Source organism: Lepisma saccharinum, chromosome 15 (assembly GCF_977018435.1).
Source record: "Lepisma saccharinum chromosome 15, izLepSacc3.1, whole genome shotgun sequence".
Taxonomy (NCBI): Eukaryota; Metazoa; Arthropoda; class Insecta; order Zygentoma; family Lepismatidae; genus Lepisma; species Lepisma saccharinum.
Genome location: NC_139243.1, coordinates 1347878 through 1362737, shown reverse-complemented (window position 1 = coordinate 1362737; position 14860 = coordinate 1347878).

Below are 14860 nucleotides of genomic sequence, written 5' to 3'. Positions count from 1 at the left end.
TTCTGCACAACTTAAATATTGTATGAGTTTTGTCTAGTTGTGTTCTCACTAAAGCTTCAAGATTATGTATCAGAGTGTAATGGCGTGTATCACCCCCTTCAATTAAGAGCAGATCAATCGGAATTGCAGCTTCATCATCAATTGTACTGATTCTGAGAGGTGCTATCGGGCAATTGCCAGTGGAACAAATAAATACATTAATAGATAATTGTTTGCCGTTGATGTGCCTGGCCCTTTTTTCAAATTTATCAATATTCTGAACTGATATTGGATATTCTAAACCCTCCATTGCATCGTCAAAAAGATGCTCATGCTGTTTGTAATAAGTTATTCTCTCAGGATTCCTTGAAACTGGATACAAGGCAGCTAATATACACCACAAAAAGCATTTCTGGTCGGTGTTTTTTATATTGACCACGGCTCTTTTGTTTTTGATATTGGCAGGTAATGGCAAATATGTAGATCCTTGTAATGGGCTGAATTCAGAAATATGAACATATAACTTGTGTGATGAGCCGCATAGGCTCCATCCTGACTCTTTTGCCGCAAATTCAGAGTGTTTAATGTTCAATTGATCAATCAACCTGTTTATTATTGTGTCTGAATTTGAATTTGAATATACAGGTACAGTTTCTGTTATGTGGGGCTGTGTAAATTTTGTGCCATTTGGTTTCTTATATTGTACAAACAATTTGAGGGACAGCTTATAAGAGCCATTTTGTGCATTAAGAATTGCCTGGAGATTAGGATTTATACTGTTCAAGAAATTCTCAATGCCGCATCTTGGCTCTGATACAAACCGGTAATCCCTAAGTTGGGCATTAAAACTGCTATGTATGGGTGCATAGCGTGGCTGCTTTGCTGCTCTGGCATTAAGAGGTACTTCGTGCTTTCTTTTCAGACCAGATGTAGATGGTTGTGGGGGCAATGCTGATGACTGTACATAAGAATTACACTTATGCCATTTGTAATATGCCTTGCTTAATATTTTATGGCATCTTGGACATATTTTCATGGCCTTTCTGCATTTCCTAGAGTTACAAATACGGCAATGCCTAGCCCAATGAGAACTAGATATATTTTTATTACACTGATTGCAATATTTTTGTTTTGGCATTTTTTTCTTGTTGTTTATTATATAAGATTTTCTGGGCTTCAATTCAAAACTTTATACTTAATAAAAATATCAGTTGGGTTCAGCAGTTAATGGCTGAGCTGGTGCTTTTATACCCAAACAACAGCAGTAACTAGGTTTTGGTAATAGTTTTGCTGATGTACAACACACTTCACCAGGTTTAAAACCTCATCTCTATATCAACTAAATACAATTCAAAATTGGATTTTGAACTGTGCAATAAATATTCTGTAAGTCTCACTTGTGTTTATATTAACAGAACAAGACAAAACCAGAATTGTATTCAGGATTGCATGTTTTCATACAAAAAAGCCATATTTTTGACAAGTTTATAAACAACAATCATACAGATATAACTTTTACACACATGGCCGAATCTGTCTGAGCAGAGGAGAAAGAAGTGTTATTCTCATAGGTGAAAAATCGTATGTTTATGATGTGAGAAATGAGAGGGTCACGGAGCAGTTCTAGAGACCCGATTCAAACACAGAAACCCCTTGATTAGAAAGCAATAATACCAACACTTTGCTGTCAGAGAGGTCCCAGACACTCTACCAGCTTTGAAACCTCAACTGTTTATCAGCTAGCAGTGAATATCTTATGTGTGGGCAGTTGCATATATTTCAATCTTATATCAGGACTCGAACCCAAAGCCCCTTACAATGCAACAATATTAACACGTCTCCAAATGGAATATGCCCACATTTTACTGGGTTCTGAGACCCTTATGCAGACAAAATTGGATTTTGAACTGCCATAATATTTTCTAAGTCTTTGCCTAGGCTCATATTATCTGAACAGAATTGCTTTTAGCACGAGGGGGGTACAGTTCATTGCCACTGTGTGAAAATTTGTATATATCGACCATAATCTTTGTTACATTTTCCTTGTTACAGACATGTTACACGCACAGAAAGATTAATGACCTCTTCAGTGAATCACACAGAAAAATCATTATTATTCCCTTCTAGCGTCTCTTGCCGGCACGCAAAGCACGCAAACAATTAATTATGCTTACCCGCTTCTTCTCCTATTGTATGGCTGAGCGAGTGGTTATAAAACATGAAAAAATAAGAAAATTCAGTTTTTTGTACAATATATTATTGTAAAACACTTTTTACCAGGTTTTCAGATCTGGGAGTTGTATATCATCTATTCTCAAAATCTCACTTGTGGACATATTATTTTGCCACATGTTTTCAATCTTTTATCAGGACTCGAACCCAAAGCCCCTTGTTTACAAGACAACAATATTAACATTTTGCCATCAGGAGAGGCTTTGCATTTTATCAGGACTCAAACCCGAGCCTTTTGCTTACAAAGCAACAATATTAACATTTTGCCATCAGGAGAGGCTTCACATTTTATCAGGATTCAAACCCAGAGGCCTCCTGATTGCAAGGCAATAAAAACCATGCACCACACTCCACCGGGCCTCAGAACCCAGTAACTATAAGCTTTATATTAATATACATGGCAGAATCAATCTGAGCTACACTAAAATTCAATTCCTGGGATTTTGACAGAAAAACACACTATAAGCAATAAGATCATATAGGAACTTAGCATAATTTTAAGTATAAGCAAATCTGTCTGAGAGGCTTTCACCCTTTCTACACTAGAATTCAAAATTCTTAAAATTAAGAGCATATCACACTAGAAGAATTGGGGTATAGGCCCCTCTTAGCATTGTCTTAAGTACAAGTAAATCTATCTGTTGAGCCCTCGCCTTTTCTACACTAGAAATTCAGAATTTCTTAAAAATCAGAGCATATCACACCTGAAAAATTGGGGTATAGGCCTCTCTTGGCTCTGTTTTAAGTATAAGCAAATCTGATTGTTCAATCAAATAGCCTCGCCTTTTCTACACTTGTAAGTGGCACTGTCCGTACCGTAAATACAACTACTTAAATTATCTTAGAAGGCCATAAAATTGTAAGTAGATCGGAATGTAAATGTTGGGTGATGCGACGGTGAAATCTCTGCCAATAGAAACTATATTCCTAAAATTCTTCCGGTGGTTGTGGATTCCACTAATATGATTATAAGGTTTCCCAAACACAGCCACTCGTTTCATCGCTCTTTCGGTGTCTACCGATGCTGTGTGGGTTGAACGTAGGCACGATTAGAGCAAATATTCATTTCTTCTCCTCTCTTCTCTAAGGTTGTGTCCTGTGGAGCATTCTATTTCATATCTCGTATGGTCATTATTCTCGGCAGCTTGTGATGTCTACCTAAATTTGAATTTCTATTGATCATCATTTCCTACCTACTTCTCTGTAGTCGTGATTTACGATTCCTCACATTTCTTTCAGTGTTAATTATTGGCAATCTAGTTTTCAACGTGGTTAATTGTGAAACATTCTTAAAATGATGCAAGAAGGTAAAATGACATTCACTCATACGCAATTACCTCTTCTGTGTCTATAATAAAAACTGAAAGGAAGGCACGTGTTTTGACTTGGATCATGTTCGTTCATTTAAGGCTCGTCTGGGCTATTGCCTCACCGGGACAACCTCCGAATACTTCTTCTTTTATTTACCTTAGAGCGAATGCTTGGAACTCACTTACTCTGTGACTGGGTTCCGGTGAAGTATTTGCACTCTTTATCGCTCTTTCGGTATTTAAGGGCGGTGGGTGGGAAAATAAGTGCCGGAGAGCATCCTGTAGAGTTTCGCTTTAAATCAAATCTTATCTTCTTCCTAGTGTAGTATAACAAGAGGTTCACGCCGCAGCATAACCTTACATTTATCGAGTGACTTTGTGTCGCTACAAATGATACTTGCCGACAAATTTGGTAATTTATTCTGGCCACTGTATTGTTAGATCAGATTTGGGCCGACATGACAACTTGATGAAGCCGTGTCAAAGCTTAAATATACCCTTAACGTTGCTATAAATTTGTTTTGAATATTGCAGATCCAATAATTGAGAATACTAGCTACTGTCAATGGGCTATCATCAAAACAAATCGGGAAATAAGAGGCTATGAAGTTATTAACAAATTGTTTTCATATCCTAGAGGAATGTCTGTAAATTGTATCTCGATTAACATATCCTCAAGGGTTGAGTGCAGTTTCATACATATATTTCCCGTCATTAGTCGAGGCGATGTCTTCATGGCTCTTTCAAGTCCAAGTCTCATTTAACACATTTAATGTTTAATATCCAAAGTATTGGAGAATTTTGAATCGTCCCAAATCACAACTCCATTTTACGTTCAACTGACCAGTTTGGAAAAAAATCATTTGCAGGCGGGAGGGTGGAATTTATGCAATAAAAACGTCAATTGTCTGACAGGAAATATCTTTTTCCCTTTCCACCCAAACTCAATTTCTCTAAAAATGCAAAATGAATAAACGTTCTTATATTACTTAAACCCTGGATCTATGATTTCACATATATTGTCATTCCAGCAACAGATGAAATTACGTTGTTTGTAGTTGAATTTGAGAGAACGCGTTAACTTGAGTTTCGATTGTACTGGTTTCATTAAGAGAAGTTTAATGCAAGAACGTAGGTTGACAGTAAGAAAGCACTTTTGGGTATTTAAGATACAATGCAAAAAAATTTGTTCACACGTAAAGCAAAGCTTGTTATAAATTATCTTGGCAGGCCATAAAATTGTAAGTAGATCGGAATGTAAATGTTGGGTAATGCGACGGCGAAATCTCTGCCAATAGAAACTATATTCCTAAAATTCTTCCGGTGGTTGTGGATTCCACTAATATGATTATAAGGTTTCCCAAACACAGCCACTCGTTTCATCGCTCTTTCGGTGTCTACCGATGCTGTGTGGGTTGAACGTAGGCACGATTAGAGCAAATATTCATTTCTTCTCCTCTCTTCTCTAAGGTTGTGTCCTGTGGAGCATTCTATTTCATATCTCGTATGGTCATTATTCTCGGCAGCTTGTGATGTCTAAGTTTGAATTTCTATTGATCATCATTTCCTACCTACTTCTCTGTAGTCGTGATTTACGATTCCTCACATTTCTTTCAGTGTTAATTATGGGCAATCTAGTTTTCAACGTGGTTAATTGTGAAACATTCTTAAAATGATGCAAGAAGGTAAAATGACATTCACTCATACGCAATTACCTCTTCTGTGTCTATAATAAAAACTGAAAGGAAGGCACGTGTTTTGAGTTGGATCATGTTCGTTCATTTAAGGCTCGTCTGGGCTATTGCCTCACCGGGACAACCTCCGAATACTTCTTCTTTTATTTACCTTAGAGCGAATGCTTGGAACTCACTTACTCTGTGACTGGGTTCCGGTGAAGTATTTGCACTCTTTATCGCTCTTTCGGTATTTAAGGGCGGTGGGTGGGAAAATAAGTGCCGTAGAGCATCCTGTAGAGTTTCGCTTTAAATCAAATCTTATCTTCTTCCTAGTGTAGTATAACAAGAGGTTCACGCCGCAGCATAACCTTACATTTATCGAGTGACTTTGTGTCGCTACAAATGATACTTGCCGACAAATTTGTAATTTATTCTAGGCCACTGTATTGTTAGATCAGATTTGGGCCGATATGACAACTTCATAAAGCCGTGTCAAAGATTAAATATACCCTTAACGTTGCTATAAATTTGTTTTGAATATTGCAGATCCAATAATTGAGAATACTAGCTACTGTCAATGGGCTATCATCAAAACAAATCGGGAAATAAGAGGCTATGAAGTTATTAACAAATTGTTTTCATATCCTAGAGGAATGTCTGTAAATTGTATCTCGATTAACATATCCTCAAGGGTTGAGTGCAGTTTCATACATATATTTCCCGTCATTAGTCGAGGCGATGTCTTCATGGCTCTTTCAAGTCCAAGTCTCATTTAACACATTTAATGTTTAATATCCAAAGTATTGGAGAATTTTGAATCGTCCCAAATCACAACTCCATTTTACGTTCAACTGACCTGTTTGGAAAAAAATCATTTGCAGGCGGGAGGGTGGAATTTATGCAATAAAAACGTCAATTGTCTGACAGGAAATATCTTTTTCTCTTTCCACCCAACTCAATTTCTCTAAAAATGCAAAATGAATAAACGTTCTTCTATAAATTAAACCTTGGATCTATGATTTCACATATATTGTCATTCCAGCAACAGATGAAATTACGTTGTTTGTAGTTGAATTTGAGAGAACGCGTTAACTTGAGTTTCGATTGTACTGGTTTCATTAAGAAAAGTTTAATGCAAGAACGTAGGTTGACAGTAAGAAAGCACTTTTGGGTATTTAAGATTCAATGCAAAAAAATTTGTTCACACGTAAAGCAAAGCTTGTTATAAATTATCTTAGCAGGCCATAAAATTGTAAGTAGATCGGAATGTAAATGTTGGGTGATGCGACGGCGAAATCTCTGCCAATAGAAACTATATTCCTAAAATTCTTCCGGTGGTTGTGGATTCCACTAATATGATTATAAGGTTTCCCAAACACAGCCACTCGTTTCATCGCTCTTTCGGTGTCTACCGATGCTGTGTGGGTTGAACGTAGGCACGATTAGAGCAAATTTTAATTTCTTCTCCTCTCTTCTCTAAGGTTGTGTCCTGTGGAGCAATCTATTTCATATCTCGTATGGTCATTATTCTCGGCAGCTTGTGATGTCTAAGTTTGAATTTCTATTGATCATCATTTCCTACCTACTTCTCTGTAGTCGTGATTTACGATTCCTCACATTTCTTTCAGTGTTAATTATTGGCAATCTAGTTTTCAACGTGGTTAATTGTGAAACATTCTTAAAATGATGCAAGAAGGTAAAATGACATTCACTCATACGCAATTACCTCTTCTGTGTCTATAATAAAAACTGAAAGGAAGGCACGTGTTTTCACTTGGATCATGTTCGTTCATTTAAGGCTCGTCTGGGCTATTGCCTCACCGGGACAACCTCCGAATACTTCTTCTTTTATTTACCTTAGAGCGAATGCTTGGAACTCACTTACTCTGTGACTGAGTTCCGGTGAAGTATTTGCACTCTTTATCGCTCTTTCGGTATTTAAGGGCGTTGGGTGGGAAAATAAGTGCCGGAGAGCATCCTGTAGAGTTTCGCTTTAAATCAAATCTTATCTTCTTCCTAGTGTAGTATAACAAGAGGTTCACGCCGCAGCATAACCTTACATTTATCGAGTGACTTTGTGTCGCTACAAATGATACTTGCCGACAAATTTGGTAATTTATTCTGGCCACTGTATTGTTAGATCAGATTTGGGCCGACATGACAACTTGATAAAGCCGTGTCAAAGCTTAAATATACCCTTAACGTTGCTATAAATTTGTTTTGAATATTGCAGATCCAATAATTGAGAATACTAGCTACTGTCAATGGGCTATCATCAAAACAAATCGGGAAATATGAGGCTATGAAGTTATTAACAAATTTTTTCATATCCTAGAGGAATGTCTGTAAATTGTATCTCGATTAACATATCCTCAAGGGTTGAGTGCAGTTTCATACATATATTTCCCGTCATTAGTCGAGGCGATGTCTTCATGGCTCTTTCAAGTCCAAGTCTCATTTAACACATTTAATGTTTAATATCCAAAGTATTGGAGAATTTTGAATCGTCCCAAATCACAACTCCATTTCACGCTCAACTGACCTGTTTGGAAAAAAATCATTTGCAGGCGGGAGGGTGGAATTTATGGAATAAAAACGTCAATTGTCTGACAGGAAATATCTTTTTCTCTTTCCACCCAACTCAATTTCTCTAAAAATGCAAAATGAATAAACGTTCTTATATTACTTAAACCTTGGATCTATGATTTCACATATATTGTCATTCCAGCAACAGATGAAATTACGTTGTTTGTAGTTGAATTTGAGAGAACGCGTTAACTTGAGTTTCGATTGTACTGGTTTCATTAAGAGAAGTTTAATGCAAGAACGTAGGTTGACAGTAAGAAAGCACTTTTGGGTATTTAAGATACAATGCAAAAAAATTTGTTCACACGTAAAGCAAAGCTTGTTATAAATTATCTTGGCAGGCCATAAAATTGTAAGTAGATCGGAATGTAAATGTTGGGTGATGCGACGGCGAAATCTCTGCCAATAGAAACTATATTCCTAAAATTCTTCCGGTGGTTGTGGATTCCACTAATATGATTATAAGGTTTCCCAAACACAGCCACTCGTTTCATCGCTCTTTCGGTGTCTACCGATGCTGTGTGGGTTGAACGTAGGCACGATTAGAGCAAATATTCATTTCTTCTCCTCTCTTCTCTAAGGTTGTGTCCTGTGGAGCATTCTATTTCATATCTCGTATGGTCATTATTCTCGGCAGCTTGTGATGTCTAAGTTTGAATTTCTATTGATCATCATTTCCTACCTACTTCTCTGTAGTCGTGATTTACGATTCCTCACATTTCTTTCAGTGTTAATTATGGGCAATCTAGTTTTCAACGTGGTTAATTGTGAAACATTCTTAAAATGATGCAAGAAGGTAAAATGACATTCACTCATACGCAATTACCTCTTCTGTGTCTATAATAAAAACTGAAAGGAAGGCACGTGTTTTGACTTGGATCATGTTCGTTCATTTAAGGCTCGTCTGGGCTATTGCCTCACCGGAACAACCTCCGAATACTTCTTCTTTTATTTACCTTAGAGCGAATGCTTGGAACTCACTTACTCTGTGACTGGGTTCCGGTGAAGTATTTGCACTCTTTATCGCTCTTTCGGTATTTAAGGGCGGTGGGTGGGAAAATAAGTGCCGGAGAGCATCCTGTAGAGTTTCGCTTTAAATCAAATCTTATCTTCTTCCTAGTGTAGTATAACAAGAGGTTCACGCCGCAGCATAACCTTACATTTATCGAGTGACTTTGTGTCGCTACAAATGATACTTGCCGACAAATTTGGTAATTTATTCTGGCCACTGTATTGTTAGATCAGATTTGGGCCGACATGACAACTTGATAAAGCCGTGTCAAAGCTTAAATATACCCTTAACGTTGCTATAAATTTGTTTTGAATATTGCAGATCCAATAATTGAGAATACTAGCTACTGTCAATGGGCTATCATCAAAACAAATCGGGAAATAAGAGGCTATGAAGTTATTAACAAATTGTTTTCATATCCTAGAGGAATGTCTGTAAATTGTATCTCGATTAACATATCCTCAAGGGTTGAGTGCAGTTTCATACATATATTTCCCGTCATTAGTCGAGGCGATGTCTTCATGGCTCTTTCTAGTCCAAATCTCATTTAACACATTTAATTTTTAATATCCAAATTATTGGAGAATTTTGAATCGTCCCAAATCTCAACTCCATTTTACGTTCAACTGACCAGTTTGGAAAAAAATCATTTGCAGGCGGGAGGGTGGAATTTATGCAATAAAAACGTCAATTGTCTGACAGGAAATATCTTTTTCTCTTTCCACCCAACTCAATTTCTCTTAAAAATGCAAAATGAATAAACGTTCTTCTATAAATTAAACCTTGGATCTATGATTTCACATATATTGTCATTCCAGCAACAGATGAAATTACGTTGTTTGTAGTTGAATTTGAGAGAACGTGTTAACTTGAGTTTCGATTGTACTGGTTTCATTAAGAGAAGTTTAATGCAAGAACGTAGGTTGACAGTAAGAAAGCACTTTTGGGTATTTAAGATTCAATGCAAAAAAATTTGTTCACACGTAAAGCAAAGCTTGTTATAAATTATCTTAGCAGGCCATAAAATTGTAAGTAGATCGGAATGTAAATGTTGGGTGATGCGACGGTGAAATCTCTGCCAATAGAAACTATATTCCTAAAATTCTTCCGGTGGTTGTGGATTCCACTAATATGATTATAAGGTTTCCCAAACACAGCCACTCGTTTCATCGCTCTTTCGGTGTCTACCGATGCTGTGTGGGTTGAACGTAGGCACGATTAGAGCAAATATTCATTTCTTCTCCTCTCTTCTCTAAGGTTGTGTCCTGTGGAGCATTCTATTTCATATCTCGTATGGTCATTATTCTCGGCAGCTTGTGATGTCTACCTAAATTTGAATTTCTATTGATCATCATTTCCTACCTACTTCTCTGTAGTCGTGATTTACGATTCCTCACATTTCTTTCAGTGTTAATTATTGGCAATCTAGTTTTCAACGTGGTTAATTGTGAAACATTCTTAAAATGATGCAAGAAGGTAAAATGACATTCACTCATACGCAATTACCTCTTCTGTGTCTATAATAAAAACTGAAAGGAAGGCACGTGTTTTGACTTGGATCATGTTCGTTCATTTAAGGCTCGTCTGGGCTATTGCCTCACCGGGACAACCTCCGAATACTTCTTCTTTTATTTACCTTAGAGCGAATGCTTGGAACTCACTTACTCTGTGACTGGGTTCCGGTGAAGTATTTGCACTCTTTATCGCTCTTTCGGTATTTAAGGGCGGTGGGTGGGAAAATAAGTGCCGGAGAGCATCCTGTAGAGTTTCGCTTTAAATCAAATCTTATCTTCTTCCTAGTGTAGTATAACAAGAGGTTCACGCCGCAGCATAACCTTACATTTATCGAGTGACTTTGTGTCGCTACAAATGATACTTGCCGACAAATTTGGTAATTTATTCTGGCCACTGTATTGTTAGATCAGATTTGGGCCGACATGACAACTTGATAAAACCGTGTCAAAGCTTCAATATACCCTTCACGTTGCTATAAATTTGTTTTGCTTATTGCAGATCCGAACCTTGAGAATACTAGCTACTGTCAATTGGCTATCTTCCAAACAAATCGGGAAATAAGAGACTAAGAAGTTATTCACAACATGTTTTCATATCCTAGAAGAATGTCTGTAAATTGTTTCTCGATTATCATATCCTCACAAGTTGAGTGCAGGTTTATACATATATTTCCCCGTCATTAGTCGAGGCCATTTCTTCATGGCTCTTCCAAGTCCAAGTCTCATTTAACACATTTAATGTAAAATATCCAAAGTATTGGAGAATTTTGAATCGTCCCAAATCCCAACTCCTATTTACCTTCAACGGACCTGTTTGGAAAAAAATCATTTGCAGGCGGGAGGGTGGATTTTATGAAATAAAAACGTCAATTTTCTGACAGAAAATGTCTTTTTGTCATTCCACCCAACTCAATTTCTCTATAATGCAAAATGAATAAACGTTTACTAAAAATTAAACCTTGGATCTATGATTTCACATATATTGTCATTCCAGCAACAGATGAAATTACGTTGTTTCTAGTTGAAATTGAGTGAATGCATTAACTTGAGTTTCGATTCTACTGGTTTCATTAAGTGAAGTTTAGTGATAGAACGTAGGTTGACAGTTAGAGAGCACTTTTGGGTATTTAAGATACAATGCAAAAAAAATTGTTCACACGTAAAGCAAAGCTTGTTATAAATTATCTTAGCAGGCCATAAAATTGTAAGTAGATCGGAATGTAAATTTTGGGTGATGCAACGGCGAAATAGAAAATAGAAACTATATTCCTAAAATTTCTTCCGATTGTTGTTGATTCCATTTTAAGTACGAATTTAAATACAAGATGCGGACTTAAAGAGAGCCTCTATGTTTGTGAATTCTATTCGTGTTCTCTCACTCATATTTGTTTTGATTAAATGATATTTTTATTTTGCTTTCCGTTTCTGACAGTTTTGGCTAATTGCAGAGATGAGGATGAAAGGTGATTAGATGAGATGAAGAGACAGTCACAAACACACAAGGGCAGCAAACATGTTCCATAGAGAATTATACTGGGTGTGAGATCAGGCGCCAGAACGTCGCTAGAATGCAAAAAGCAGTTCTGGGTGTACTACGTGGAAGTGTCATCTCCTAAACTCCCATATTTCTTTTAAACGGGTATACATTGAACCAACCCTCTCTGGAGCAAGGCCGCGCATAGTTTCTATCGTCAGAAAAGGGGAGGAAATCGAGTGGCCATAGCGAAGCAGTACACGCTGCTGCGAAGGCTGGTAACTGCAGTTGGTTTCCACCTCCCCACCCCCTTCACGCAAACCCGTTCCTTAGCTCTTGTTCATTTGTGGAGCCGTCTCGCGTCGCTACTTGCTCAGAGACTTGTTTTCGTTCGTTTGCTCCCGAGATAGCTGGGACAGAGTATAGTTCCGCACTCATGTCCTACTCTGTATATTTATTACTGTTTCTCAGTTTTATCACAGTTAAACAATAACTTGATACATTTGTTGTAAAACAGGGTGCCTAATTTCTTGGGGTATTTCCTACGTTTCGAGATTATTTTCGCTGTATCAACGCTTCTTTCTATGTTTTTGTGGGACTAGAGGAGAGAGATAAAGAAAAGACCTTGGGACTCTCTCGGAGTCTCCCTTTTAACACAAATAAGAAAGGGCCCGGCACTTAATGGCCCTCTGTCGCTCCCTTTTTCACCAACTCGCAGCTGCTCCCGGCGTCGCCATGGTAACAGAGTGCAGGAACGCCGCCCGCATGCTTTCGCAGATTACCGCTAGATGTCAGGGGATGTCCTCTCGAGTGGAATGTCGCCAGAAATTGTCCGATTACTCACTTTTTTGATCGCCCCAGAAAGTTCACCCTGGTTTCTGGGCACGTGTGGGTCCCTATGTCCAAACAAGCAGCCATAATGCCAATTAAAGGAAATGCTTTTTCGTGTTTTTACCCTACATCCGTGGGCATCTGCGCAAGATTTTCTAAGACGAGTGGAAATTAAAAAGCGTTCTAAAGTAAGATATAAAGACGTCAAGATGATTTTCCATCGTGAAAAATTGTGAGGGGAGGGAGGGAGAGAGAGAGAGAGAGAGAGAGAGAGAGAGGGAGAGAGAGAAAGAGAGAGAGAGAGAAAGAGAGAGAGAGATAGAGAAATAGATGGAGAGAAAGAGAGGGAGAGAGATGGAGGGAGGGAGAGAGAGGGAGGGAGGGAGATAGAAAGAGAGGGGGAGAGAGAGAAAGAGAGGGAGAGAGAGGAAGAGAGAGAGAGAAAGATAGAATAGAGAGAGTAAGAAAGAGATGGCAATAGCAGAATAGAAAGTAAGAAAGATAAATGAATGGGAATAGAGAAATAGAGATACTAAGAAAGAGATGCGAATAGAAAAATAGAGATAATAAGAAAGAGTTGGTAATAGGGAGACGAAGAAAGAGAAAAAGACGGGAATAGAGAAATGGAGAGTAAGTAAGTGAAAAATAGAGAAAGGAAAAGACGTAGGGATAAGAAAAACGAAGAGAAAGGAAGGGAAAGTTGCGGAGAAAGAGGGAAATAGAGAAAGAGGCATGATAGGGGCAAGAGGGAGGGGATAAGATAAAATATTATATATAGGCCTATGCATGTGTGTGGGTGTATGGATTTGGCATGTGTTACTTAGCGTTACTTTTCTGCCACTATTAGGTAATAACGACCATGAGGATGAGCGATGATATGATGAGAGTGATGAATGGACATTCACAAGGAACACCCATGCCCAGGGTAGAATTTAGACCCTGGAAACTTTAGCCAAAAAATGGCAGAGAAGCGAAGTAAAATAAATCAATCAATCGACAAACAGAAAGCGCATGAGAGAGACAGAAAGAATAAGGGAATAATAAATAGGCAATTTCTCCTTATTCCTGGGAAGGTCAGGTGATCGGTGCTCCCCCTTTCAGATTTCCTGCGAAATTACAAGGCTAAGTCACGCTTCGTGCTGTTAGGAAAATATCATTTTTTCACAGTAATGGAGTTACAGCTCCTTTCGCTTTTGTTTGTCCCTCGCGATGGACATTTAGGGTGATAGCAGCGACTATTAGTTAAAAAATAATAAAATTCAATAGAACGAGAGATGAAATATGTTCTGTAAGATAATTGTGTGAGGAGACTGAGTTATTCACTGCTACTTGGTTATTTAAAGTCAAAGATTGTCTTAAGTCCACTCGTAAAGGCTAATCTGGATTGGAACTACAGCTTAAAGTGTGATACGAACCAGTATAAAACGTGCCTCCATGAGGTCGAACCTGGGAGACCATCTTTACAAAGACCACTACGTCATCGGGCTCCTTATTGTTAATGTGAATTTATCTTCTTTAAATGAGAGTGAATTTCGATGGAAAAAAAATGCAATTCCTGTTTACAGCTAAAATCAGGGAACTGAAGACATCTACTCCCCACGAAAGAAAAAAATGAATTCCTATACTGCTGTAATTATTTTATCACATGTACTGTACTTAAATATTTCGTGGTCTTCTTGTGACACTGGATATATACTCTGTCCCTGGGATCTGTAGAGCAAGCGAACAAAGGAAATGTCTAGTGACTCGAGAGGGGGAAGTGGTTGCATGAAGAGGAAAGTGCGCCTGCAGCTACCAGCTGTCAGCAACAATGCGTACTGCTTCGTCCCGTTCTCTCCCCATCTCTACCACCATGCGCGGCATTACTCCGGGACAGAGTACAGTTAACAAGTAATCAAATATACAAAAAGTAAAGTTTCCCATGCATACAGCACCGTGCCATGAAGACACATTTAGGAGATGGGGGGGAGGGGTAGGTTTCCAGACATTCTCGATCTCGGCCATTTTGGATGTCGTGTGATCAGAACCACGATCCGGGAGCCTTTATCCTTCAGCATTTCCCACAGTTTCACATTGATTTGAGGCTCGGTGAGCCCCGGAACAGTTTTAGATCAGGCACCTGGAGAATCGAACCCGGGTCTCCCGCGTGGCATTTAAACACCCTACCGACTAGACCACCGCGGCTCAAATATATATGTGGAATAATTACAACCATGGAAACAAAAAGAATGTACTTATCAAGAATC